The sequence below is a fragment of the Macrobrachium nipponense genome, chromosome 39, assembly GCF_015104395.2.
Source record: "Macrobrachium nipponense isolate FS-2020 chromosome 39, ASM1510439v2, whole genome shotgun sequence".
Lineage (NCBI taxonomy): Eukaryota > Metazoa > Arthropoda > Malacostraca > Decapoda > Palaemonidae > Macrobrachium > Macrobrachium nipponense.
The window spans coordinates 13,294,605-13,318,293 of NC_061099.1; the positions used below are offsets into that span (position 1 = coordinate 13,294,605).

The 23,689-nt window shown below is 44.3% G+C and overlaps 1 pseudogene; it reads left to right on the forward strand.

Annotated features, from left to right (window-relative positions):
• LOC135210139 (inositol polyphosphate 5-phosphatase K-like) overlaps nucleotides 1-23,689 on the forward strand; it is a 141,998-nt pseudogene that overhangs the window by 7,824 nt on the left and 110,485 nt on the right.

The window sequence follows — 23,689 nt, forward strand, 5'->3', positions numbered from 1 at the left end:
AAGGCAAATAGTAGGAATCCTTTGGAGTCCTCTCCTCTGAATTCAACCTCGAGGGGCCTATGTCCCTGGAGGGGTTTTAGGACCCCACCAGACATACACCCACATCATTGAGGAAGGATCTAAGGGATCTGGTGAGGTTCTCCCTCATGGGAGAGTTGATCGGGAAGACCAGTCTCTAAAAGTACTCGAAGGTCCTCTACCCAGAGACTCAGACAACCCTGAGATTCAGAGGACTTTTGCAGAGATTGTAGCACTGATATGTCAGCATGACGATCTAGGGGAAACGACCACGGCCACCCCTGTTGAGGGAACGCTCCAATTGTCTCGAAGCTTTTTGGGGTACCCAAGAGGGAACCCAAGGCCTTGATGGGGCTGCTGTGGTCAGACCTGGCCGAAGGTGTAGTGCAACAGGTGAATGACCTTGTCCCTGGACAAGAGAATTCACTTACAGGCAGTCCCCGGCTTACGATGTGTTTGGCTTACGACGTTCTGAGGTTACGACACTTTTCAATTATATTCACCAGAAATTATTTCCAGGTTTACAATGCATGTTCCAGGGTTACAGCGCTTACTATGCCAATCTGACGGCAAAAATGCAAAATAATAAATATTTGAAGGTTTTTTTTGATGAAAAATGCAATAAAAATGTAGTTTACATAGTTTTTAATACACTTAAAGCATTAAAAGTAAGGTTTTCTGAGGATTTTTGACAATTTTCCGGCTTATGACGATTTTCGCCTTACGACGCACCTCAAGAGCGGAACCCCCGTCGTAAGGCGGGACTGCCTGTATGTCCAATCATTAGGACAAGCTACTTCTTCCCCCTCTACCTGCCAGAGGCATAAGCTTGGCGCACAATCGAGCAGACAGGGAGCCAGCAGCAGAGGCACTGCTATTGCCAGCACTGCTACCAGTCCTGCTACCAGTACCAGTTTTGCTATCAGCACCAGTCCTGCTACCAGCCTTGCTAGCAACGCCCTCGGAGAAGCCTCTACCGACAACCAGGTAAACCTGGACCCGGATTACCTGGGTCCCGGTCTGTCGCTGAAACACCTGATGAGTGAGAGACTTTCTCTCCCTCAACAGGAAGCAGCAACACTGGAGGCTACCGCAATGGCAGCTCTTCAGGCTGTCTCCTGGCTAGACTTGTGGTCCTTCACAGTGTCTAGACTTGCTGCTTCTTCTGGAGACTTAGTCCTGGGGGAAGGCTCAGCTTTCGGGAGACTGTGCCAATCTGGAGGTAGGGCTTTCCTACCGGGCACCAGACAGCTAACCTGTGGTCAAACCTAATTCTCAAGAGACGAGATGCTGTCCTCTAGAGTTACAAGGTCCCTTCATCTGAAGTCGGTATTGGTTTTAACGAACGGACCCTGGTGGATTCCATCTCTCTTAACAAATGAGAAGTAGATGCTACGATAGCCAAGCACAGGGAAAACCTCTTGCTGGTTCTCCCGCTTCTTTAGAAGTGGGAACCAAGACACTGTCTCTGGGAACCAAGGTCTCAAAGGCTTATGGAGCTCGAACCAAGATTTGTTCCCCAGCCTCTGCTCCAAAGGGCGCTATGCTCGAGGGACAAGGACCGTGTCAGTCTCTCGTTCGCAAGCATTTCCGAATGTACAACCATCTAAGGAGGATGTACGTCCACGGTCAATGAAGGGGAGTGTCTCCTTGCCATGGCAGTTGCACAGGGGGAGAACAGGGACCAAGCCATGGCTCGGACCCACCTGTCAAGACCAAGATTAGTTCCTCTATAAGAGGTTTCGGCCTTGAAGAGGGCTGGGATGCGTCAGACTGCTGGCAGCAGTACTGGTAGCCACAACTGGTAGCCAAGACACTACTAGCCACATCGCTGCTGGCAATGGCACTGCTACAGCAAGGTGAGAACCATTCATGTTTCACCTCGCCCGACACCTGAGAAGAGATGTCACGTAGTAATTCACAATCTGCGCTCATCGGTGACGTTAGATGCCACAGTGGAGAGAGTCAAGTTTCTCACTGGCTCTGACCCACTCATCTCACGAACTCCCATGCAGGATTAAACAGAAAGTGGCTTACAGGATTACCTACCTATTTCAACACCTCGACGTTCTTAAAGGCGAGAATTTCGGTCCTAATATATTAGTTTCAAGATACAAACTAATCCGGGATCAACCCCCCCCAGGGGAACTTACTGACACCCCAACCAGGGTCATTTCCACCGCAAGTGCCAGTCAACCCCCCACGGCGAGTGACTGCCCACTCCCCCTGGCTAACCCCCCATCCACCCAAATGATCAGCGCATTCATCTCCCATCTTTGTGAGTAGCCATGGATACATTAAACATAATCTCTTGGAATATTTTTGGCCTCAAGCGGAATATTCCTCTCCTAAACATGTTCTGCAAAAACTTCAAAGGCATCATTGCATTGCAAGAAACGCTCCTCTGGCCACATGACCTTGCCATCTGCGATTCAATTCATGAAGACTTCAGAACCTTCTTGACTTCATCGATGCCAGTTACAGATCAAATCATAGCCGGTCGCCCGAAAGGAGGCCTTTCTTTCCTGTGGCACAAATCGTTAGACAATACGATAAAGGTGATGACCTACAGGTGTGACAGATTACTGGGGCTTCAAGTGACAGTAGGGAGCTCTAATATCCTAATTATTAATGTTTATATGCCATGGGAAAATAACAATAATTTTGATCACTACTGCATGATCCTAGGGGAGTTACACAGTATTATTCATGATTCTCCTGCTGATCATATTTGTATAATCGGGGACCTTAATTCTCACCCCACAAAACAATTTTAAAATGAACTTACTCGCTTCTGTCAAAATCATGCTCTCCAAATTAGCGATGTAATGCTCCTCCCTCCCTCCTCTTATTCATATGTACATAATAGAGCGGACGCTATTACAACTTCCTGGCTGGACCACTGCATCACATCTCCATAACTTCATGATTCTATTATGACCTGCAATATTCGCTATGATCTTGCAACGGGCTACGATCACATCCCATTACAGGTGTCATTCAGTACCCCATCCCTCCCTACCATGAACCCCCTAACTGATCTCCCACCAGCGGTAAACTGGGATTTTAAAAACCAACAGAAAACCAGATACTTTAGGGCGACCACGGAAACCAGGCTGCGGTCAATAGTTCAACCGGCAGACGCCTTACTTTGTACTAACACAAATTGTAGAAATGACCACCACAAGAGGGATCTGAATGAATTCTATTCGAACATAATCTCCGCTATACTTGCTTTGGGCAGGATTGCCTACAGATTTCGTCAAGGTAATTCTCGTAATATACCTGGATGGAATGACTTGGTTAAAGATCTGTATACATACTCACGAGAAATGTTTTTTACGTGAAGGCAAAATGGTAGCCCCAGGGAAGGGCACACTGCATTACTAATGAGACAGGCAAGAGCGCAGTTCAAACTTGCTCTTAAGCACTGCTGGTTAAATGAAAAACAACTAAGAGCCGATGCAATGTCTAGAAACTTAGAATCTGGTTATGGAGGAGTAATTTTAGTTTATATTTGACAACATCTCCAAAGGTTGTGTGAGAGAGAGAGAGAGAGATTGGTGGAAGAATGAATGGGAGTGGTTAGATGGCGGTCGGAAGCATGTCTGTTGTGGCACTCTGTAGGTAGTCAATGGAAGTCTGTTACGAGAGTTGTAAACAGTGAGGTGTCTGGTCAAGTCAGTGTCGGTTTTGTCAGCGGTTATCCTTGGGTGTTTCGTTGTTTGGGTGTTATTTGATAGATTTTGGGGTTGTGAAGTTGTTGTGCTTGTGTCTGTCTGGTTGTGGGGAGGTTAAGAAGGTTGGTGGTGCATTTTCGGTGTCTGTTAGTGGTGGTTGGGGCAGGGTTGGTTTTGGCGGGTTGTTGTACTGCTGTAAGTCGTGTGGTTGTCGTGTTTTTTCAGGCGGTTGGTGTTCATCTGCATTTAGTCGTTGGGTTATTGAGTTTTTGTGGGGTTGTGGGTCCCGGGTGGTTGATTTGTGTTTTGGTTGTCGGCGGTGGTTGTGTGTTGGCTAGCCTATAGCCTATATCCAGTTGGACGACAGCAACAGCCTAGTCCTAGGTAGCTATCAGAAGCCAGCGGTGGAGTACCTGTTTGTGTTTTTTTGTTCTGTATGTAGGTATGGGGCAATTGGTCCTGCTGTGTTTTTTAGTGTTAAGTGGAAAGTGTGATTGAGGGTGGGTTTGATAGCCAGACAGGTTAAGTTTATGTGGGGAGGTTACTTGTTTTTGTGATCCCGCCACATTATTTTTTTGGCGCCCGGACAGGGACTGTTGGTGTGGCAGCTGCAGGACAATTGGTCTAGGCTAGTGTGTATGAGTGGTGAGAAAGTTTGAGATGAAGACTGAAGAGTGAGGTGGAGAGGCTGAAGGAGGAGTTGAGGTTGGAGAGGGAAGTAAGAGGACAATTAGAAGTGGATAATGAGAGGTTGAGGGTAGAGTGTGAGGAGCTGAAGAGCGAGTTAGAGGAAATGAGAGGAATGCTAAGGAGTGCAAAAGTGGAAATGAAAGAAGAAGTGAAAGGAGCAGAAGAAAGAATGGTTGAGAAAATGGATGAAAAATTCTTAGGGATGATGAATGCAGTGCAGGAGATGATGAAGGGGTTCATGGGAGAGGGAGCTGTAGGGGGTAGGCCTACTAGGTCTTGTGATAGGTCAGAAGTGGTAAAGACAGTGGAAGAGCGAGGGGATGAAACTACGAATGACGAAAGGTGACTTGTTTGTGATAGGTAAAGGAAAGAAGGGAAAGAGACAGGATAAGGATAAACCTGAGGACAAGAATAAGAAGGGGGCTGAGGAAAAGAAGACGATTAAGGGAAAGAAGGTTTAGGAAGGATGACGGACAGGATGAGACTAGGACTGAATACATTGGGGAAAGTGCTGAGAGTGATTTGGATAGCGGTGAGTGGAAACAGGTGGGTAGAAAGAAGGGTAAGAAGAGCGTAATGAGGAGCATGGATGTTAGTATGGAAGTTGATTCCCTATATTCGGACGAGGTTAAGAGGGATCAGAATGGTAGTATCGAAAGTGAGAGTGAGCGGGAAGTACGAAAGGCTGTATATATGAGAGAGATACCTAGATGTGCACAATACGAGGTATATGGTAGTAGGACATAGGGGATTTTTTTAAGGAATATGAGAGGTATTGTGAGGCAAAGTATGGGGATAATAAGAGTCTGGCAAGAGAGTTGGGTGGCTTTTTGACGGGATTTTTGTTGAATATGTATGAGGTAATGATGAGTGTAGGGAATGTGCCGTATGAGAGTGTGAAAGCCAGGATTGTGGAACAGGCGAAGAGGATAAGGAGTAGTGTTAGATACAGGAGAAAACATGGTTTTGATGAGGCAAGAATGAATGTTGGTGAGTCGTTGTCGATGTATGTGTGCAGGTTGGAAACATTGGCCAGAAAAAGTTTGGGGACGAAGGGATAAATGAGTGTAAAGAGTTAGTGGGAAGAAGTTGTTGGCGACTGTGCCTGAGAGTGTGTATGAGTTTTGTAAATCTGAAACGTAAGGAGAAAATGCGATGGACGAATGAAAGGTTGTCGTGGAACGACATTTTGGAAATAGTAGAGGATTATGAGTTGGATAGGTGTATGAAAGAGAGTAGAAGTGTTAGTATTAGGACTGAAGTGGCTGATGTTATACCAGAGTTTAAGAGCTATAGGGAGGCAGTTTTAGAAGGGCCAAGGCGAATGGCAGAGCGAATGGTTGATAGGAGCGTTAGAGCCAGTAACGTAAGTATGGTTTAGCCCTAAGAGAGATCGGAGTGCAAGCGTTGGAAGATTAGGGTCGGTTAGTCGTGAACGAGAGCAGCAATGTTACAGATGTGGAAAGCTAGGGCACAGGAAGAATGAATGTCGGTGGGCGTTGGGAGCTTGCTTCGGGTGTGGGCAAACAGGGCATTTGGTGAGCGAGTGTAAGAAGATAGGGATGTTAAGTGTTACAGGTGTGGGCAAGTAGGGCATATAGCAAGTGGATGTCGAGGTACTCGTGTGACTGAGGTTTGCGGTAATGCGGGAAGAATGGGCATTATGCTAGGCTGTGTAAGGAACAGCGGGCAAAATGTGTTGAATGTGGAATGGAAGGTCATGTGGCGAGTGTGTGTAGGCGAAAGAGGATGAGTCGGTTGGGAGTTTGGGAAACTAGGTACAAAGGGGATTCAGTTGGGTGGGTCCTCTGGTGTGCGGTCAGTAAGAGTGATGCATGTGCGTGAAGGATTGTTGCATGAAAAAGGGTTTGGAGGAAGAGCTCATGAATGTTATGAGTGTAAAAGTGAGGTGCAAAGGGGTGTGTTTGGTTGCTTTGATTGATACTGGGTGCAGTGTCAGTGTTCTTTTTAAGAATGGATGTGACAAGTTGCGGAGTGAGTGTGTGAAATTAGGAAATGTAAAGGGGAGGTACGAGGAATAGGAAATTTGTTGGGTATGCCTGTGGTGGGAATGTTGCGTGAAAATGTAGAAATCAAGAAGGGTAGTGATGGATGAAGGTGACTTTTGTGTGATCGAGGGAAGGAGTGTAAGTATGATATGTTGTTAGGATACAGGTTCCTGAGAATGTGGGATGGTGGTCCATCCGAGCAGGAATATGATTGAGTTGCATAGGAAGGTGAATGTACATGGAGAGTTGTACTTGGATGGGGATGGAGGAGTAAGCAGTAAAATATGGAAGGGAGTGCCGTTGGTTGCAAAAGAGAGTGTAAAAGTGCTGCGAGAAGTTGGAGAAGTTGTTAGTGTGAAAGTTGCGTGGCCCGATAGTCTTGGGATTGTCAAAGGTGACAAGTGTGCATATGTGGTTGAGGGTGTGGATGCGAACAAGTTGGTAAGAGCGAGTGTGCATGTGTATGACAGGATTTTGGATATGGAAGAATCCTCGGGTTTTTGTGGCCTCATTGCCGAGTGTTAGGAAAAAGCGAGTGCGGGTATACGTGAAGGTGATTGTGTTGTTGTATACGTTGGTGGATGTGGACGACGAAAGATATGTTGGTGCGGCAGGTGATGACAGGTAGCATGAAGAAAGTGATGAGTGGAAGTATATGAGTTTGAGAGAAGAATGGGTGGATGAAAATGTTGGTGATGACGAGAGGGAGCGGTTGAGCTGCAGATGTTGTGGGATAGGCGGGGTGCGTTGAGTCGGGGTGATGAGGATTTCAGGGGATCTAAGCTCCCAGAGTTCAAGATAGTTTTTGAATGACGATACCCCCATATATCAGCGTCCCGACACTTTTCTGCGCCCTATTGCCGAGAGATTGAGGAACAGTGTGAGGAACTTGAGAGAGTGGGAGTGATCGAGAGGAGCGAGAGTGCTTGGAATAGTCCCATAGTCCCAGTACGCAAGACAGATGGGAGTTTGAGGATGTGTGTGGATTACAGGAAGGTGAATGAAGTGACTGTGAAGGAGCGATTCCCGATGAATGTGGTGTCTGATTGTGTGTATAAGATGCATGAGATGAGAGTGTTCACAAAATTGGATTTGGTAAGGGGCTATTACCAGATGCCTCTTGAGGAAGGGAGCAGGCATGTTTACGGCTTTTTCGAGTGGTAGCTGCCACTATCAATTTCAAGAGGTTAAGCTTTGGATTGGCTAATGCGCCTGCTGCCTTCCAGAGGGCGATGAATGTAGTTTGGCTGGTTTTGATAGAAGGAAGGTGACTGTGTTTATAGATGACGTTTTGATTGCAAGTGAGACTGTTGAGGAGAATGTGGAACTGCTTGAGAAGGTGTTAGAACGGTTGGAAGAGGTTGGAGTGAAAGTGAAGCTGGAGAAGTGTACGTGGTTGGCTGGGGAAGTGGAATTTGTTTTCTTGGTCATAAGGTGAGTGCGAGTGGTGTAAGGAAGAGTGAAAAGTTTGTGGAAAAAGTAAAGGAGTTTCCACGTCCCGGACCGTGCGGGAGTTAAAGGGTTTTTTGGGTTTGATTGAGTTCGGGAGGAAGTTCGTTAGGGATTGTTCGGGTATAGGGAAGCCGTTGACTGAATGGACCGGGAAGAAAAAGTTGTACTAAGCTGAGTGGGATGAGCGAATGGTGGGAGCATTTGAGAGATTGAAAGAGGAGGCTGCTAGGGACGTCACCTTGGCTTTTCCGGACTATCAGTGAGGATGCCAGTAGGCCTTGAGTTGTATGCTGATGCTAGTAAGTTTTAGTATGGGAGGATGCTTGGTGCAGATGCAAGAGGTGAATGGGGAGGGACAATTGAGAGTGATTGCGTATGTGAGTAAAGCTTTTAATAAAGCAGAGCTTAAGTATTCGGTGGTTGAGAAGGAGCTTGCGGCAATAAGGTTTTGTGTGAAAGCGTTGAAAGTGTCTTTGTATGGGGTAAAATTTGTCATAAGGACAGATCATCGGCCGTTAGTTTATATGATCAAGAAGGAAAGTGTGAATGCTAGATTGCGAGGACAATTGAGGATTTGAGTGAGTTTGATTTTAGCTTAGAATATGTGCCGGGGAGTAAAAATGTGATTGCTGATACGATGTCTAGGATGCATGGTAAGGACAGTGGTGTTGTGAAAAGTGACTGGGATCCGAATATGGTACCTGAGGGGTTGGTTGTAAAAGAGAGGTTGAAGTGGGAATGACAGAATGTGTGAATGTTTGTTTTCAGCATTGAAAAACTTGGAAGGTAAGGGTCTGTTGAAGAGGTACCCGGTAGTGTGAATGAGTTGCGAGTGAAGTTGATGAGTGATGTGCAGAAGGAAGTGGCATGTGCGGAGGAACAAGGTGGGCAGGGAGAAGTGTTGTATGAATTGTTGTCAGCAGTAGCTGAGTTGTTTGGAATAAAAGTGTTGTTGTATTTTGGATGGGACAGACCGGTTGAATATCGAGGAAGGGTGAGTACTGGTAATGAACGTGGGGTTTTGATGATTCAGTGCGGGGAACGTGGTTGTAATTGGTTGGTTACAAAAAGGGACTGTGAAGGGGATCTGAGTCAGAATTGTGGAAATGGGGAGTTAGCTGAGGATGAATGTGATGAGGAGGATTGTGATGTGGATAACCAGGTGAACGTGGTAGTGAATGTGTGTATGCATGGGACTCGAGGGAAAATGGTGACGTTTGGTCCAAGTAAATGATAGTGAGTATTGTAGTTTGGTTGACACAGGGGCACAAGTTTCCTTGGTGAGTGGGTCAGTGGTGAGTGAACTTGAGAGATGTGATTGGGAAGTGAAAAGGCAGTCTACAAGTGAGAATACATGGGTTATTTGGACAAGGAAGTGTTTTTAGTATGGGAAGAGGTACGGTTAAAGGTTAGGTTGGGAGATCTTGAGGTAATGCATAACTTTATAGTTATAGGAGAAAATGATATGCCATCTTGTTTTTTATTATGGGATAGATTTTTTGAGGATCCCCAACGATATAGACGTAGATGTAGGAAATGGAATTCTTAGAAAGGGGGGCAGGCAAGTAGCTAGGATTCAGATGGTAATGTGTTTGTAGCAAACTTTGTGGGTATGATTGATATTGCTAGGAGTGAGAATGATCTGTTGAGTGAGGAAGAGATTGAGGAAATGCAAATAAGTGCCTGGAGATAAGTGTGTTGCGACAATGTGTTTTGGGAGGAGTGCGTGTGGAAGACTGGCCATGTGAGTTGGATGTATATAAGAGGGTTGCTAAACGTTTTGTGGTGTGGCAAAACATAGTGTACTTTTTGCATCAGGAAGGGGTGTATGACAAGGAATGTATGTGCCAGTGTTTTCTGTTGAGTCAGCTGTGAGTATGTGTTGTTGGTGCATGATCGGTTTGGGACATATGGGAAAAAATAAGTTGTGGGAATGCATGAGAGAGAGATTGTATGCTCCTGGGTTGAGTAAGATTTGTGTGGATGTGGCTGTCACGTGTGAAGACTGTCAGAGGGGAAAGTATCAGAGTGTGCATACAAGTCCACCTGTGTTGCGATTGCAGATGAAAGAGCCGTTTGAAATGCTTGTGATTGATTGTGTTTCTTTGCCCAGGACTGCGAGAGGACACGTGGGGATGATTGTGATGGTGGATCACATGAGTAAATTTGCTTATGTGGTTCCCATCAGATAAGAGGAAGTGAAACTGTTGCACGAATGGTGGGTCAAGTGATGTTGCCCATGTGTGTGTGTAAGCCGGCAAAATGTTGAGTGATAATGGACCTGAGTTTTGTGGGATGGGAATTTGAAGAAATGTTGAAGGAATGGGTGGTATTGTGCATGTGATTCTACTCCGTATATGCCCAGTGCGAATGGGTTGGCTGAAAGGGACTGTTAGGACGATGACGAGATTTGCGAATGATGAGTAAGAGCGACAAGGATTGGAATATGTATGTAGGACGTGCAGGTTGGGGTATATTTAATGCCCCACTGCAGAAGAGTATAGGTATGTACCTCCTTGTAAATATGTGTTGAATTTTGAAAGGATTGTCAGACCGCGGTTGGGTCTGTCAGAAGGTGATCGGGATTTGTGGAAGAAAGCGAGTGAAAGGTTTGAGAGTTTTAAGATTGGGGTAAGGTGTTGAAAGAGGTGGTTGAGATGGGAAGAATGAATGTGAATAAAGTAAGGGAGAAATTTGAAGGGCCTTTTGAGATTTTGGAAGTGGGGACCGAGTGGATTGAGTTATGTTTTGGGGAAATTGCGAGTAGGTGGGGGACTGGATGAGGTTAGGGCACACCATAACCAGCTCCAGTAAGTGGAGGGAAAGTACCACACTATGTTCGGGCGAGAATGCGATGAGTGAGTGGTTGAGGGTGAATAAGTATGAGCCGACTGTTGGTGAACAAATTGGTCTGGGAGATAGGACAGTTGGTGTTGGTTGAGTATGGAAGAAAACAGAAGAGTGTGGAGAGAGGAAGTGGAAGGGAAAAGCGTGAACGGCATGGTAAAGGGTTGGTGGTAGGGTGCAAACGGTTGATAAAGCGTGTGCTACGGATGACTTTGGGGGACTGGAATTGAATGATACTTGTAGTGTATGTGGGTTGAGTTGACAGGGACAAGTAAGACTTCAGTGAGAAGGAAAACTGAGTAGTGAGGAGGTAGTTGATAGGTATGGAATAAGTCTTTGGCAGGAGTTTGACAGAAGTATGGATGAACTGAGTGGTTTGGTGGCCGAAATAGGGGAGATGTTGGAACCAGAGTTGGAAGACATCGGTGAAGTAGTGAATGGAATTTGGGAGGATGGTAGTAAGGGAGATAATGGGAGTTTGAAAGAAAGTGGTTTGGAAGAAGTGAATGGCGATGTAACTGAAAGAGTGTATGATGGTCCTCAAACAAGATCCAGGGACCTGCATCTGAGCATCCTTGGGTGTTGCGAAAGGCAATTTAGTGTGGATGTTGTGAGTGTAAGGAGATGTTGTCAAATGTAATGGGGGAGGTAATATGGAGGAGTAATTTTAGTTTATATTTGACAACATCTCCAAAAGGTGTGTGAGAGAGAGAGAGAGAGAGATTGGTGGAAGAATGAATGGGAGTGGTTAGATGGCGGTCGGAAGCATGTCTGTTTGTGGCACTCGTAGGTAGTCAATGGAAGTCTGTTACGAGAGTTGTAAACAGTGAGGTGTCTGGTCAAGTCAGTGTCGGTTTTGTCAGCGGTTATCCTTGGGTGTTTCGTTGTTTGGGTGTTATTTGATAGATTTTGGGGTTGTGAAGTTGTTGTGCTTGTGTCTGTCTGGTTGTGGGGAGGTTAAGAAGGTTGGTGGTGCATTTTCGGTGTCTGTTAGTGGTGGTTGGGGCAGGGTTGGTTTTGGCGGGTTGTTGTACTGCTGTAAGTCGTGTGTTGTCGTGTTTTTTCAGGCGGTTGGTGTTCATCTGCATTTAGTCGTTGGGTTATTGAGTTTTTGTGGGGTTGTGGGTCCCGGGTGGTTGATTTGTGTTTGTTGTCGCGGCGGTGGTTGTGTGGCTAGCCTATAGCCTAATACCAGTTGGACGACAGCACAGCCTAGTCTAGGTAGCTATCAGAAGCCAGCGGTGAGTACCTGTTTGTGTTTTTTGTTCTGTATGTAGGTATTGGGGCAATTGTCCTGCTGTGTTTTTTAGTGTTAAGTGGAAAGTGTGATTGAGGGTGGGTTTGATAGCCAGACAGGTTAAGTTTATGTGGGGAGGTTACTTGTTTTTGTGATCCCGCCACATGGTGATTATCCTCGTCTTTGGAAAGATATCCAGTCCTTAAATCCCAAAACTAAAAAGCTATCACAGAGAGTAGAGGAAGCAGTCGGAAACGAAGCTATTGCAAGAATGTGGGGCGATCACTTCAACAATATCCTGAATTGCATAAATGATCAAGATTCCCGAAGGGATGTAGATAACCTCCTTACTGACAACATTCAATTTCATTTTGCAGACCGTATTACGCCAGGTAACATCAGCGATGCCCTAAACAGCCTACCTAATAATAAATCGCCCGGCTGTGATGGTCTTCCTGCAGAGGCCTTCAAATTCTGCCATCCGATTAATTTACATTTTGCTATCTGCCCTTTTCAATGCGTTCAGCATAATTCCACCACGGTTTCTTCCAGACTTCCCTACTCTTGTTTCACGTTGATACCCATTAATAAAAAACAAGCTAAAGGACGCAGCTGACCCTGGCAACTACCGGCCGTTTGCAATCACAACAATCGCATCGAAGATACTTGAGTCTGTTCTTTTAGTGAGACTTCTCCCCTTTCTACACACCACTGACAACCAGTTCGGGTTTAAAGCAAACCACTCAACCGGCACCTGCATCTACATACTGAAAGAATTGCTGAACTACTACCTATCATCAGCCTCTCCTGTTTTCCTTTGTTTTGTAGATGTGAGAAAAGCATTTGACAGAGTAAACTACCTGAAGCTCTTCTTGAAGCTGCATAAAAGGGGCACACCCCTGTATCTAATTGGCATTTTACATTGCTCGTTTTCCACACAGCAATTCTGTGTCAAATGGGGTAACGTATTATCTTACACCTTCGGCTCCCTAAACGGGCTTCGGCAAGGGGGCATTCTCTCTCCATACCTGTTTAATACGTACACAGATGCCTTGAATGTCAAATTGAACTCGCTCCCAATCGGATGCACCGTCAATGAAACAACTATAAACAACCTCTGTTACGCCGACGATATGGTTCTGATTTCCCCATCAGTGCAAGGTCTCCAACGACTCATCGACACCTGCCGCCATTATGCAGAGGAATTTGATATAATCTACAACGAAACCAAGACCCAGTGCATGTCACTGCTCCCGAGATCGTTTAAGCATATTGCAGAACCTCAAATTTTCCTCGGAAACCATCGGCTGGAATTTGTGCACGAATTTCCGTATTTGGGTCACATTATCACCGACGACCTAAAAGATACGGCAGACATTGAACAGAGGCGTTGTAAACTATGTGCAGCTGGCAACATGATTGCAAGGAGGTTTGCCTTCTGTCACCGAGACGTGAAACTGCTGCTCTTCCGCTCGTACTGCTACAGTGTGTATCTATGGGCGTTCCCTCTGGACGAACTATACCCGAGAGACCATGAGACGCATCACTGTTGTGCACAATGACATTCTGAGACGCCTCACAAACACTCCCCGCTACCACTCAGCCACACAGATGTTCATAGAAAACCACCTGGACAATTTAAAAATCATTGTTAGGCAAACAATGTCCAGTCTGGTAATCCGAGTGAGAAACAGCAGCAACTCGCTCATACAAAGCATCCTAAGGAGTGAAGCAAGAAGAAAATCTAAATTGTGGGAAAGATGGGAAAATGAGGCCTTTGTCCCATAAAGAACTTAATCTCTGTATTGGCAAGATGTCATCTGGAGTTTTTGTCATTATTACATTTATTGCTGATATTCTAATTTTTTATTATTACTGTGATTACTATCAAGTTAAATATTTATTTACATTTAATTTATGTATTTAGCCCTCTGGACCTGACTACTGTAACCACCTAAGGTCTCTAGTTGAAATTTAAGTTATATAATATGTGCACTAACTGTTATTACTCTCAATGCATTTTTTTTCTCACCAATATTATTACTGTTATTACCAGTATGATGATTGCTGGCTTTTGCGCTACCTCAGCTATTTTGTGGATAAGTGCCGATTATTCATTTTCTTTTTCTATTTTATCATGTCTCATGTATCTAGATTGTGTATGTTACTGTCTGTATTTTGTATATTCAATGTATATGGCCCTGAGCTGAAATAAAGCATATTATTATTATTATTATTATTATATTATTATCTACATGTACCTCAGGAAAGTGCCTTGCCAAGGCGATCATGCTCTTCTAGATCCACAGTAGCACTGTTAGGGGGAAGGAGGCATCCATCCTCCTCTCCTATTTTCTCTACTTCCTCGGCTACGCTAGGAGAAGTATAGGAGATGCTGAGCAAGACACTGTAGAAGTCGGCTCGGGCTGGTCCCCAGGATTCTACAGTTGGCTCTTTCTCAGAGAGAAGACCGTGGCAGGATGGAGACCGGTCATAGACCTTTTTCCCCTGAACCAATTCTTAGCATGACTTGGTTCAAGATGGAGACAACACAAACAGTGTATGTCTCTTATCAGGGAAAACAACTTCATGCTGACGGTGTACTTGAAGGATGCATATTTCCAGATGCCCATCCATAGATCCTCCTGCAAGTGCCTCCACTTCATCTTCGCAGAGATGGTCTACCAATTCAGAAAACTCTTTCAGACTCTCGACCGCTCCAGGTTTTCATGAAAGTGTTCAACCTGGTCTCAGCTTGGGCGCATTCACACAGGATACGTCTATTGAAGTATCTCAACGATTGGCTGGTCCTGGTGAACTCCTGTTCACTGTTGAAACAGGACAGTTTTGCTGGGATCTGAGAGATCCTGATAAATCATGAGAAGTCCGATTTCGAGCCCAAGCAGAGGACGTGGTACCTGGGCATGCTGATAGACAGGAGTTCCCCTGGAACTCTCGTACCAGCATGTTCAGGGAGGCAGTTTGGCAGTTCCTGTCTTGACAGGAACAGCCTGCTCGGCTCTGGCTGGTGGTGATAGATCATCTGTCGTCTCTGAAGAATCAGATGCATCAACCGAGGATGGTGCACACACCTGGAGGAGTTGCGGACTGCAGGGGTGCAGGAACTTCACGAAATAAGCAAGAGGGACTCACCTCTCTCTCGAGCTTCATCAATTGACAGTGCAGGTGCACAAGTGGGCTACAGCACACTTGATAGAGCTGTCAGCCAGATACATTCCATGCAAGAGGAATGTAATGACAGACAAGCTCAGCTGCCAGAATTAGGTGGTAGGGACTGAGAGGTCTCTTCACCAAGACGTGGCAGAAAGGTTGTTTAGCCTTTGGCGACGTCCAGTCATAGACTTGCTCGCCACCCAGTTCGACAGGAAGCTAAAGACATTCTATTCTGTTGTTCCGGATCTATGGGCAGCAGCAGAGGACGCGTTCCAACATTATGGGACAACCTCAAAGTTTACGCTTTTCCCTTATTCTACCTGATTTGAGCAGTGATTGGTAAGACACTGATCACCCCGAATCTTGGAGGATTCTGGTGGCACTCAAATGGCCTCAGGCCGTTTAATATCCCGACCTTCTGGCTCTTCTCTCCAAGACACGGAGAGATTCCCCCATGGCAGAACCTGTTGTGCCAGACACAGGGTAAACGGTACCATGTTGTTCCTGTGTCTTCACGGCTGGAGGATATCCACCATCTCTTGCAAGTGAGACTATATTTCTATTCCAAGCAGACAGAGATGGCAGGATACCCCAGATGGCCCTCTGCAATATACCAGGAAAGTGGGCCATCTTCTGTGGTTGGTGTCGTAGACAGGGTATCTCTCTGGTCTGAGCCACTCTTCAACAGGTTGTGGATTTCCTTGTCTCCCTTCACCAAGAGAAGCTCTCTCCCATCTCAGCTTTAAAGACTACAGAGCCGCACTAGCCCTAGTCTTGAAGCTAAAGGGTATTGATATCTCATCTTTTCGAGCTATCATTACCCATAGGAGCTTTGAGAGGTCTTGCCCACCCATGGAACTAAGACCTCCTGAGTGGGACCTGAATCTTGCATTGCGGAGCCTGACTAGCGCCCGGTACGACCCCTTTTGAGAGTACTCAGACAGGGATCTGACCCTCAAGACAGTCTTTCTGCTTGCCCTGGCATTGGCAGAGAGAGTTGGCAAACTGCATGGTCTTTCTTATGATATAATAGTGGATAGGGATCGGTTACACTCGACTTTGTCCCGAACTTCAGAGCAAAGAATCAGAATCCATCGGTCCCTGACACCAGATTCGAGTCCTTCACCATCCCCTCCCTGAGCAACTTCGCTGATAATGATGGGTTTGAGAGACAATCAAGAAGGCATACTCTGCTGCTGCTGACAACGGTACACTTCATCCAAAGAGTTCATGAGGTCGGGCATTGCCCCGTTCTCTCAAAATCCATAGAATCTGTTGGTTCATTAGGTTTTGAAGGCATGGGTCTGGGCACACCAGACTACCTTCTCCTCTTATTACCTTCAGGATATTATCCACAGGTCCTTGGACACTTTTCCTTGGGACCATTGGTGGCTGCTCAACAGGTTGTGTAACTTACCCAACTCCTTAACTGGACAGTATTGCATCTCGCCTCATTGTACCGTATGATTGAGCATGACTGTGGAGTGACTGGCCTCCCTTTCATCTCTTCCATCCTACTCTTTCCCTTCGGGTAGAGAGTAATGCAGACTGTTACATGCTGGACCAAGTGATCGATGTAGGTAATACACTCCTTAGAGTAACCTATCTATTTTCTTTGATTAGTTAATAGAAATAATATCTCCCCCTTCCCTTCGCAAAGCAGGGAAGAGCGACCTGGACATAAGACAAACTCATAATTTGAGGGTGGCACATATTCTCCCCCTTATGAGTAAACCCAGAAGACTGACTATGATCTTGCAGTTTTTTAACTCCGATCAGAAGTCAGTGGCTGGATTTCCTTCCTTGTTCTTACGACCAGGAAGGAAATCTCAGGTCGGCTGAACCCCAGTCGGTTCACTGGAGATCACTCAGATTCCACCCACCAATCAGTGAGTCTTCCTATAGTAAAGGACCGAGGGTTTGTATATCGCCTAGGAACAAATCACAAATTTTTTAAAGTAAATTGTATTTTTCCTAGTAGGTATACAAACCTGAGGTCCTTCACACTAACTGCCCACCTCATGCCACCCCTCAATCTGCTACCTGGGCCAAAAGCAAATTGTAATGTTCATGTCTGGTTAGAGGAACTACCAACAGTAGTTAACTACTGAACTGCCTTGTTAAAGAGTTCAATGGTTGTGCCCAGGCTATGCCTTAAGTAATTCCTATTGTAAAGGACCTCAGGTTTGTATAACTAGGGAAAATACAATTCACTTTCCAAAATTGTGATTTTAATTAATTTCTGTTTAGGAGAAATGAATACCCACAGAAATATTAACACAAAAAAGTGTTTATGAAAGTAAGGCTTTTCTAATGTATTCGTCAGCTTTGACTCCCACAGCTTTCCAACGTGTCCAGATTAAAAGCATATATGCAAGGAATTACCTAGATAAATAAAGTCTATATTATATTAGTTTGACTTTTTATGATTTTTTTTACTTGAGATAACTAGGTCTGAGTAAATTATGTTAGCAGTTATGAAAAAGAGAACATGGCCAATAAAAAAAAAGAATAATGGGAATAGGGGAATCAAATAAAACAAATTAATACAGATATAGTCAATTTAAATATTCAAGTTATGTACCCAAGAGAGTATACTGCTGAAAATAGTAGACCTCGGCTAATAAGGTGTCAAAATCAGAAGTCAAATTTAGGCTCACTAAATCTGTCGTGCTAATTATTTTATTGATTAAAGGACAAAATAAGTTTAATTGCACTTTGTTGTTAAAGAATATTGACAGGATTAATGTATTATTTATCAGCTGTAGGTGACAAACTGATGACACCGTGGTACAGTACAATACATTGAGTCAAGACTCGAGCAGCAGTAAAGCCAACTTCAAAGTGCTTATATGCTGTCACAAAGCTTAAGTTGAGAATGAAATTAGAATTTGTAGATTCATGGGTATATATTTTCCTTACTTTGCAAAATAATCATCTTTGATATGTTGAATAAATCTAATTACGTAATTCTAATTTGAATAACATCTTTGAAAGGAAATATTTATTGATAAGTAAATAATCTGGCACCTGCATTTGGCAATATTTCCATAACAAACAATGAATTAAGAAACTACGTACGCCAATTCTTTGTGGGTCGACTGTAGTACTTTTCACTGATATGCATGAATTATGTACTATGTATTTTATTTATTATATTGTGATTTAAGTTTGTTCCTACACGTTATACAAACTCTCAGTCCTTTACATTAATAATTACTTTCAGTATAGGCTGAAATTTGGCCGTTGAAGTTTAAACAAGGTAGTTAGATAGTAGCTACTGTCCGCTAGTCGGGAGTCCCACTTGACTGGATGTAAACATTCCACTTTGCTTTTGGCCGCCTTGGTGATCAGACGTGCTTTTTTGCTCTGTCCATTGTGCTGTTGATGTTTTTCACCTTCCTTGTGAGATCTTTCCCTTTTTTCAGTTGTGTGCATTTTGTGTGTGGTTTGTCTGTTCAGTATTTTGGAATTGCAACATGCAGACCGTTAACTTGGATAAGCCTAAGCGTCCCTCCTCCCAACACGTATGCCTGGGAATTGGAGGTAAGAAGTGTGGGAGCTTTAGGTTTTCCTTAGAGATTGATCCTCATGCCTTCAGTGTAAAATGCCAGGGGCCATGAGTATACTACAAGTCAGACATGTAGGGTATGTGCCTCATGGTCGTCCGACCAGTGGAGCAGGTATGAGGGGAGGAAGCGGTCTCAGTGTAAGGCATCTAGGGCTTTGTGTGAGGGCTACATGCCCCTGACGACTCCTGTGGTTGCTGATCTTTCATTGTCGTTTCTCCCTCCTCGTAAGCTTCCTTGCATTGCTTTTTCCCCTTCAGTGGGCATCTCTCCTTCCAATTCTTTGCTTGATTTGTTGTGCAAAGAAGAGGGGAGGGGGGCCAGGTGGTAGGGACTTGTTGTATTCTGGAGCCTCGGCTCACTTTGAAGGGGATTGTTCCCCTTCGGAGCAAGTAGAGACTCTTTCCTATAGCCTGAACTTTGCTTCTCCAGGTATAGCAGCTTCAACAGTTGGGGACATGCAGCAGGCATGGGTTACACTGGGGTTACCTGGTATACCATCTCTTCAGGGGCTTGTGGCACACTTCTCGTCTGCCCCTGTGACACATGGCAGTGACGGTGACTACAACCACTGCTTCTGTACAAGGGTATATGGCACCACCCCATCTGGTTTATACCTAGCACATCACCAGTGTGACCCTTTCTGTGATGGTGTCTACTAGACCACATCCTCCGAAGGTAGATACATTTCTACCTCCTCCTCCAGGTTACACTGTGTTGTCTCTCCCAGCCACTTATATTCCTGAGTCTTCCAGGGTCCCATGTCCCTTGGATCTTCCTCCAGTAGCCTTCCAGCCTTTATCATCTGTGTCTATGCCTGCTGCTGTCCCAGTCCCTGACTGTGTTGCTGCTGCTCCGACATCTGCTGCTCCATTACCTGTCGCCCTTGGGCCTGCTGCTAGCTTCTCCCCTGTGGTGCAGGAGAACCCTGCCATACCTCAGGTGAGCATTTCTCCAGGGCAAGAACACTCTCCTAGACCTGTGGAACCGATCACCACCGCAGTTTGATGATCATTCGCAGCTCACTTCCTCTGTTGGTTCTGCTAGCAGAGTGAGTGGGAGTGTCCAATCTTCCTCACTTGTCCTTTCAGCTTCCTGGGGTTACACCAGGAGGGGTGAGGCAACCAGAGAGCACAAGAGCATACATGCCTAGGACCCAAGAGGTCGTATGGATGAGTGGTTCAGGAAGGTCCTAGGGGGTCTGGAGAGGTTCTTCCGGCTGCAGGAAGAATGTTTCAGGAGAAATGCATCCTAGAAGGACTTGAGGGTCCTTCCTCTCAGGCTGCGGACACCCCCAAGATTCAGAGGATGTTTGCTGAGGTCATCACACTGATTTGTCAGCACAATGGCTTAGGGGAAGGAGCCATGGCTGTGTCCACTGACTGCCCCTTGCAGTTAGAAATGTTCTGGGGTCCCAAGAAGGAAGCCGGTCCTCTACGGGCTTGCCCTGGTTCCCCTTGTCCGAAGGTGTATTAATCAGGTGAATAATCAGAAGCTCTTTTATACACCCTCAGAGGGATCTCCTCTGACCAAACGGGTAGAGCCAGAGCTGGTTTGTCTAACTCCTGGCTTGGCACTGCATCAACATCTTGCGGAGAACATTAGGTTCACTCAACAAGATGCAGCGAACCTGGAAGCTACCACTATGGCAGCCTTCCAAGCGGTCTTCTGGTTAGATCTGTGGTCACTAGCAGTATCCAGCTGCTTCTTCAGGGGTTATTGTCCCCGGGAAGACTTGGCTTTCGGGAGACTTTGTCAGTCTGGAGATAGTAGAGCAATCACCTACCTAGCCCACCAGACTGTGAACCTGGTACTCAGGAGGAGGGAAACTATCCTGAATCGTGTTGCCTAGAGAGATGGTAGACACTGTGGTTGACAAGAGGAGAACTGAAGACAGTGGCTGTCTTGTACACCAGGCAGTTGCAAAGATCTCAGGACCTTGAGATATTACCTTTAAAGAGCAGAAAAGGTTAGGAGCTCTTTAGATCTCTTTTGGTGTTCAGTCAGGAGTCCATCTCGTCCACTCCAAAAATGCCTTATCTTTTTTTCTAAGAAATTTGATTTTAGAAATGCATGCAGAAATACAAGAGGACCTATACTAAAGTTGTGCAAGCCACATTCTGGAAGTGTAGGTCAGTATTTCCTTCACACTACCTAAAGATGTGGAAATGTTTTCGAGAACTGCAGCACATTAGGGCCGATATCTGTGGCTGGCATGGTGTTGGGAGAGGAGGCATAGGGAATCTGATTTCCCTTTGCTTATTTTCACCTTGAATAAGGTACTGTATTTGTTGGGAAGCCTGTAGGCACACTTGTAGCTAGAGTGCCCACCAGTCCCTTTTTAGTGGTTGGGTTGTGACAGTCTTCTGTGGTTATGGTGTAGTGCGGTGTTGTTTTTTTTTCATTCTGTTCTTTGCCCAGAGCAAGGTCACCTTTTGTAGCTTTGCGAGCCACGGTTGTACTTCCTTGCGCCAAAGCCCCCCACTCATGTAGAGGCGACTCTGGGCTAGACAGCCACGTCCTCTACAGGTCAAGTGGAGCACCAACCAGATGTAGAAATTATCTAGTGCTCACTTGCCAGGTATGGAAACAACAAGCATTATTTTATGCTGGCAAACTTTTATTTCAATGTCATTTCACTATACACAATGTATTGAGTGGAATTTGTCCATGATTCCCACCTCTTTTAAATGTGGAGTTAGCTATATAATTACTGGGTAAATTCCATATACAAAAATTATTAGTTTTGTATATACTACTTACCCAGTACGTAATTATATGATCGGAGCCTACCCGCCTCCCCTCGCATAGACATTAGAGCACAAAGCAAATTGAAGCTCTGACAGGTTGTTCCCTGTATATAAGCCTCGGTAGTGGGCGGGGCATTCCAGCTACACTGTAACTGAAACTAGCCCTACCGTAGATTTTCAGTCATTAGGCTGGCTTAGGTAGGAAGCTCTTAGCTATATAATTACTGGGTAAGTATATTCAAAACCTAATTTTATTATAAAAATATCTTTATTCCTAACTATACAAACCTGAGATCCTTTACATATAGGTCCAGCTCATGCCCCCCCTCAATCTGTTCCTGGGCCTAAAGCAAAGTGGAATGTTTACATCCAGTCGGGTGGGACTCCGGACTAGCAGACAATAGTTACTGTCTAACTACCTTGCTTAAACTTGAGGCCAAATTCCAGCCTACGCTGAAAATATGTAAAGTCAAATTTAAAGGACTTCCAGGCTTGTATAGTCAGAAAAAATACAATTTAATTTTAAAAATTGTGATATTTCCTACCTTTTTGATTGGGGCTTTGTGCTTTTATTATTCCCACAAAATCCCCAGATTCCAACAAGAATTAATGGTTTGCACCCACAGAAATTATTATAAATGGGTGAAGCACAAAATAACCAGTCAGAAAAATTCTTGGTTCAAGTATTTTACAGGGAATCAAATTATCGTAGTATTTCCCCAAATTTTGTATCATCATAAGTTGGTTTTATGTATTGTAGGAGCTAGGCCTGCTGCTATCCTTTGTTCTCCATCAATGGTAGAGGTTACTTTGGTAATATTATGGTACGTACATCAATTTTTTGCCACATAGCCCACATAAACTATATATTTTTTTCCACTGCTGATATGTTTTACAGGAGATACTATATATGTGTGTATTTCATTTAAAATATTTGCTTTAAACTTTTGATTCCTTGTTTTCATGGATTATTTTTTGACCACATATGCCATCCCAGGTCTGTAAGACAGTGATGGATGGAAAATTACTTGTGTTCCATGGGGACTTCAGTAAAAATATAGTTTTACAAACTTTTACAGATTAGGGCTTTCCTAACACTGGTAGGCTGCCTGCAAGTAGTAGTATCTGCAATGGAGACCTTAAGGTATGTGCAATGCACTGGGAATTTGTTCAAAAATTACATCAAATTGTTGTTTAATCTCAGAATTTCAAAGTATACTGTAGTACTTTTCCTTTTGTTTTTTTATACAGAGCATCATAAATTTTGTTTAACAAAAAAACTCATTAGTTTACATGAGCTTATATGTGTTGCCAGAACTCAGAGATCCATCATAGAAGGAATAAGATGAAGACGAAAGTTCTCTTGGCTGGCCTTGCATGAGGGACACCCAGCACCTGGAGTGTTGTTAAGTTATTAAGCTGTGCATCTTTAACCAGAATGCAGCTGCTATTGTTTCTACCATTTTTTTTATGATATTTTGCTCATTAACTCTATTTTTTTAATACTAAGCTTTTTGCTCTCATGACTTTGTGCTCTTATTTTTCATGTTAGAATATAAACTATCACCTTTTATATAGAAGCATTCCTTAGTCTGAGCCAGAAATGGTAATTGAAATTTGGTACCAAGATAGTAAACTGGTCTAATACCCATACAGTATATGTAGTAAGTCACATTACATAGACTAATTAGAATATCATTAATGTAAAATTATGATATAACATCTAGTATTCATTATGTACAATGAGCAAGAAAAGTGACGATCCAGTTTTCTTTAGCTTTCGTTCATTGAATTTCCCATTTGTTTTTTTACTGAAAAGACATATAATCTTGCTAAATTCACTCTAGAATATGAAAATACATGTAAATTATGACATATAGGTTAAAATGCAAAACAAAACCTTTCAGATACCTAAAAATGCAATACAGTATATGTCCGGAGTCATTTGAATTTCTCAGATGGATTCATTTAAAGTAGATTCTTGTGTCTACAAGACGTTTATTTGGCGGCCTCTGATTGGCTGGTACTGAGTGGTAGGCCGCTCGCTCAGTCTCATTATTTTCGTCTGTGGCTTAGAAAACTAGCAATATGTTTATATTTCTTCAATAATCTCACGCTTTGCTCTAGATAGGAAAGTTTTGGTCGTACCAAAGGCTTCGGTATTATTTGTACAACTAAGTCATCTATTTCTGGAATCAATAAGATAAAACACAAAGGAATTACAATGAGTAAAATTGAAGAGAGAAGTATTTGATTCTCTATA